The sequence below is a fragment of the Plecotus auritus genome (genome assembly GCF_963455305.1).
Source record: "Plecotus auritus genome assembly, chromosome: 3".
Taxonomy (NCBI): Eukaryota; Metazoa; Chordata; class Mammalia; order Chiroptera; family Vespertilionidae; genus Plecotus; species Plecotus auritus.
The window spans coordinates 221515777-221521990 of NC_137772.1; positions in this window are offsets into that span (position 1 = coordinate 221515777).

Here is a 6214-nt window from a genome sequence, read left to right on the forward strand (position 1 = left end):
CCTCCTCAGTGTCTCGGATCAGTGTCCGTCTGGGTGGGAGGTGTTGGCAGATAGGCAGGGCGATGGGCAGGGGGATCCTCAGGGCTGACAGACTGTGCTCACAGAGCTGTGTGTCCAAAAGCAAGCGGCCTTTTTTACTGGCTTTGAGCCGTATTGTCCCGCCCTCTTTCCAGGGCTGAGGGGGGTAGGGGCCCTGCGGTCTGGGGGAGCGTGGATTCTAGAGGCAGGCCGTGCAGGTTTAAACCCTGGCTTTCCCACTCTCTAGCTGTGTGGCCTTGGATAAGTCACATACCCTTTTGTGCCTCAGTTCTCTCGTCTGTGAGTTGCGTATAGTAATTGTCCCTACCTTGTAGGGTTGCTGTGAGGATTGCGTACAAATCACTTGCAATAGCACCGGGCACAGAGAACGTGCTGTATGTTTGTAAAGAATGACAGCCACCTGGGCCGGCAGTGTGCCTGTGGGACTCGTGCCCACAGGGAGGCTCCAGAGCGTGGAGTCAGCAGGTCTGTGTTCAAATGCGGCCTTTGCCACTTACCAGCCGTGTGACCTGGGGAGGTCATGTCACCTCTCTGAGCTTCCTGGGGGGTTGGGTGGGAGCTGGCAGTGCCGCCCTCACAGGTCTGCTGCCAGGCGCAGTGAGAGGCTGCATGGAATGTGCTCAGCAGCGGGGCCTGCCACTTAGTCATGTATTCACTCAACACACACCTGCTGAGCATGCTTCGTGCAGGGAGGTGGATTCTGGGTAAACACAGGGCTGCTTGTGTGCCTGGCGGTGCGCATACATTCAGGCCACCCTCTCAGCAAGTGTGGGCCTCTGCTCCCTTCGAGGGCTTGTCTGTGACCCCAGGGTTTGCAGGGTTCAGGGTGGCACCCAGGGACTGACAGTGGTCCAGGCAGAGACAGAGTGGCTTCTTTTCAATGACTTGAGGATGAGAAGATAAAATGATGGGCATGATTGACTTTAAGAAGTCATTGAAGACCTGGCTTGTGTGGCTCCGTTGGTTGTGCGCCCACGGAAAGGTTGCTGGTTTTTGATTTAGGTCAGGTCACATGCCCAGGATTCGGGCTCCATCCCCGTGGGGTGTGTGTAGGAGGCAGCCAATCTATCAATGTCTTGCTCTCACATGGATGTTTCTCTCTCTCTCCTCCTCTCCCTTCCCCTCTCTCTAAAAACCAATTAGAAAATCTTTAAAAAAGACACGGGAAGAAGCTACTGGAAATTCTCCGTGGAGATCTGGGGTCAGACTGTGACTCTGGTTGTGGGTTATAGGTGGGACCTTCTTAATGGTTCCACCCTGACCAGCCAAAGCACAGCTCAGGGTTCCCGCCTGGGCAGTGGGGACGGACACCAGGAGTGTGGTGGTAGAAAAAGTGTCAGGTGGGGAGGCAGAGGGGTTCTGGCTCCCTAGGGGATGGCATGGGCTCTGCCCTTTTTAGCCTCAGCCTTTTAATTCTAATTACATCTCCATTAAAATACAAAGTTCCAATAAACTCCCGGAATGTAGGCCATGTTGTCATGGCAACTAAAGCCTGGGAGTGGGGAGAGGGGAGCCATCTCTATCCCCTGATCCTTCCTGACCAAATTGAAGGCTGCCTGGATGCTCCCTCCCTCTCTCAGAACTCTGAGCATCTCACCCACAGCTTGGGGGTCCCCTGCCCTGAGGCTGTGTCTGCAGGGGAAGGGAGCTGGGTAAGCTTGCAAAAGTCACTTTCCTTTCTTGGCCTCAGTTTTCCCATCTGTGAGTTAGGGATAACATTATAGGCCTCTCTTGCAGGTCATCCTGAGGATTCAGGGAATTAATGTATTGGGTGTAGGGAAGGGGGTCTGCCCTCCAAATGTAGTTCTAGGTACTTGATGACACCATGGCCTGGACCCCTCCCCATGTGAAGCCAAGGTGTCTTATGTCCTGGACTTCTAGCCTCCGCTCCACCCCAGGAGAAGGAGCCAGAGATGGTGTGGGAGTGACCTTGCAGTCCTGTGCAGGCTCAGTTCTTCAGTCTGAGGCTTCCCTTACACTCATCCTGTAGCCATTTGACTTCCTGCTGCTCTTCCCTTGCCAGGGGGGTCTGGGTGTCTAAGAAAGGAGGGGGAATGCCCTCAGTGAATCTGAAAACACGGGAGGTTAAAGAGAAGGGACTTCAGGAGGGGAAAAGAATTGGCCGAAGAAGCAGGACGGGATGAATATATGGAAGAAGTTTTGTCTGTGCTTCTAGGAAGCTCAGATGGAATAGTATTATTATTACTGTATTACAGGAAAACATGTAATTTATTTGTTTATTATTTTTAAAAAAATATATTTTATTGATTTTTTACAGAGAGGAAGGGAGAGGGATAGAGAGTTAGAAACATCGATGAGAGAGAAACATCGATCAGCTGCCTCCTGCACACCCCCTGCTGGGGATGTGCCCGCAACCAAGGTACATGCCCTTGACCAGAATTGAACCTGGGACCTTTCAGTCCGCAGGCTGACGCTCTATCCATTGAGACAAACCGGTTAGGGCAAAACATTAATTTATTATGTTATTGTATTACATTACTTTATTATTCAATGTAATAAATATTCATTTCAACTTCCTAGTACATCTGTAAGTTGCATATAATAATTGTCTAGTACATCTAGCTCACTCCTCTTCCCTAAATGACTTCTGATCTTTTATTTCACTTTTTAGGAAACCCTCTTTCGAAATAGCTGAGAGTATAAATTATAAATGAACAATTGTGACAGTGAGTCAAAGAATGAGGATGGGCCGTTCTGTGCAAACCTTTCAGCTTCTACGCTGCTGGGTGATTGTGGCCTCTGGCGCAGTGCCTGCAGGAGGAGAAGGATGGGGTGGGGAGGGAGTGATGGCATTTTATCTGATGATTGATTTTGAGTTCTTAATGCTAAGCTGGTAAGACTGCATCTCAGCAAGAACAAGGGCGGGGCTGAAGGGCTGGTTTTGGAGGGGACTGTTCTTGAACAAGATGGGGCTCAGTTCCCAGAAGAGGATGCTCATGAACTCTCTTACCCATCAGGAGAGGACAGAGCTTGGGGTTTGCACTTTCTTTGCAATTAGGTGGGGCCAGGAATTGAGCTCTGAGTCTGGCCTGGCTCTTGAAAGCAGCCCTTGCAATCTCCAGCTCATTTTCCTTGCTACCGTGACCTTGGTAGCGCGGATGGCAGGGGACTGTCCATTAGGACTGTGACACAGTGAGCAATAACCTATTGTGGTGTCAAAGCTCTGAGAGTTCTGAGTTCTGTTTGTTACCGCAGCATAACCTATCATATCCTGACTAATACACCTCCCAGTTCCCCTTCTGACAGTTCCCCCCACCCCCCCAGGATGTCAGGCTGGGGCTCTGGGATGACCTGTGTGATGCGAGGGGCAGAATCAGAGGAAGACCAAGGAGGAGCAGGCTTTGCCGTGGCTTCAGGGTCCTGAGTCTGCTCAGTTATGAGACCCTCAGCCCCCTGAAGGCTCAGGCTTCAAGAGTGCAGAGGCTCACCTGGCCAGTGTGGCTCAGTGGTTGAGCGTCAACTCAGGAACTAAGAGGTCACAGTTCAATACCTGTCAGGGCGCATGCCTGGGTTTCGGGCTTGATCCCCAGTAGGGGGCATGCAGGAGGCAGCCGATCAATGATGTTTCTCTCTCATTGATGTTTCTCTCTCTTTATCCCTCTCCCTTTCTCTATCTCTAAAAATCAATAATAATAATAATAAAAAAGAATGCAGAGGCTCAAGAAGCCTGGGCCTCTGTCCCTCCTCTTCCCTGGCCAGGAGCTGGGGCTTGAGGCCTATGGGGTGTGCTGAGCTTTTGACCTGGCCCCTGGCGCTCCCTCGACCACAGAGGAGGAAACCGGAGGCTCCTGAGATGGCTTGGAGGGGGACCTAGAGAGGAACAGGGTCAGAGGCTGGGGTTCTCATCTTGCCCCTGCCTGTCCTGGTTGTCAGAGAGTCAGCTCCTTTGGGGCCTCCTCTGCCAACCTGGGCAAAGAAGGATAAAATGTCTGAATCTCTTTACTCCAAACAGGCGGAGCTGAGGTGCAGGGGACACTTCTCTGGGCCCCAGAGCCCCTAACGGTTTATCCTGTCTGGGTGAGGAGCCCAGGACAGGAGTCAGGATGTGGCCAGAGGGGGATTGTAGGGTCTCCAAGTGGAAAGCAGAGTTAGGAACTGCACCCACAGTTCCACCAAGGACCCCTAAGAGGGCTGCTTCACTCCATCGCACCCCAGCTGGTCTGACCCAGCCCGTACTCCCCGGTCCTATGCCGTGCCTGGCCCTGTGCTGGGCTTTGCAGAGACACAGAGCAGAGCCATCTCTCCACACCGCCATGGAGGAGTCAGGTGAGGGGGCCAGCCAGCCAGCAGTGCCCCTTGATTTGGTGCGACAGGGCTGGCAGGCCAGAAGGGGAGAGGAGCAGGTACTGATGGAGGCATCAGACCCTGAGGGAGGGCTGACTATGTGTTTGTGGAGCCCAATGCAAACTAAAAATGCGGGGCCCCTCGTTTCAAAATTATCACCATGGTGAGAGCAGAGCATAAAGCAAGCATGAGGCCCTCGGAGTGTGGGTGGGGTTGGGAGAGCCCTGTGTGACTGTCGCCAGGGCACGGGGAGGGTTCTCAGCTTGGGCATTTCCCAAGCCACCCACCACCCCACCCAGTTAACATGGTGGCTTCTAGCACCGACTGGAGCCAGCTGGCCTGGTGCAGCCCCAGCTGGGACCAGGGCCAGAGCCTCTGCCCGTGCCTCAGTTTCCCCATTTGCAAAATAAAAAGAATAATAACACTCACTTCCTGTCCTCTGAGCCTCAGTTTCTTCGTTTGCGAGGTGCAGATGGAAATACTGTGAGGTTAGAGTTAAGTGGGATAAGGTGCTCAACACGAGAAGACCCTCAAGATAGGATCACATGCTTATGATGCTCCCGTGCCCGACTCTGGCTGCGTGTGTGAGCCGGGCCTTGGAAACCCCAGCAGGGCTGCTCTCTGCCCCTTGCTTCCTCCCCCAGCTGCCTCCTCACCCTCAGCCCAGCACCGCTGTCTCAAAGTCAGCGGTGATGGAGGGACACCCTGCAGGGAAAGTAGAGGGCACACACGGTCCCGGAGGGCAATGCGACCCTGGCTCTCCTCCCTTCCCTGAAACAGGGAAGAATATCCCCCCTCCCTCTCAGGAACTATTGAGCAGTTCCTCAGACTCCAGCTCAAAGCTCCTGGGAGAGCTGGATTAATTAAAGATGTAATTAAATTAGGAATGGTTCATTATTTAAAGGCTAGGATCCTCTAGCAGGTGAGGTAGTGGAGGAGGGGAGGCAGGGCCATCTTTCTGCTAGAGGCCCAAATATTTTCTCCTGAGGGGTGTGTGTGGCCACAATGGGGCCCATGGGTCTGGGAGAGGGAGCCGGCCCCGCCCCACCTGCTCCCACTCAGAAGGACATCCCCACAGTCTCAGGCAGCTCCAGGATGTCCACTATCTCCCTGGCCAACCGTGTCCAAGGCCCTTTCTCTCTCAGCCTCAGTTTTCTCATCTGCAAAATAAGACAAAGTAGGGAGGGAAGACTATACAAAATTGTTTTGTTTTTTTTTTAAAGAATAGTGTTTCTTTTTTTTTAAAATATATTTTATTGATATTTTACAGAGAGGAAGGGAGAGGGATAGAGAGCTAGAAACATCGATGAGAGAGAAACATCGATCAGCTGCCTCCTGCACACCTCCTACTGGGGATGTGCCCGCAACCAAGGTACATGCCCTTGACCGGAATCGAACCCGGGACGCTCCATCCACTGAGCCAAACCGGTTTCGGCTACAAAATTGTCTTTAAGGCTGCTTTAGGCAGCACCTTTCTAAGAACTTGGAGACTTCTCCCTCTGAACACCTCCAAGGTGTCCATATGCACCCCTCCCCCAATCCTAGGATATTTAGCCATGCATTTAAATATTTTTAAATTGATATTTAGAGAGACAGAGGAAGGGAGGGGGAGAGAGAGAGAGAGAGAGAGAGAGAGAGAGAGAGAGAGAGATTTGTTCTTCCACTCATTGATGCATTTATTGGTGGCTTCTTGTATGTGCCCTGACCGGAGGTCAAATCCACAACCTTGACTTATTGGGATGACACTCTAATCAACTGAGCCACCCAGACAGGGCTGCTAGCCATGCATTTTTGGGCTCAGCTTATTCATATAGAAGGGAAGGGACCAAAGAGAATGGATTGACAGGCTCTGTGCCAGCTGCTGGGAATA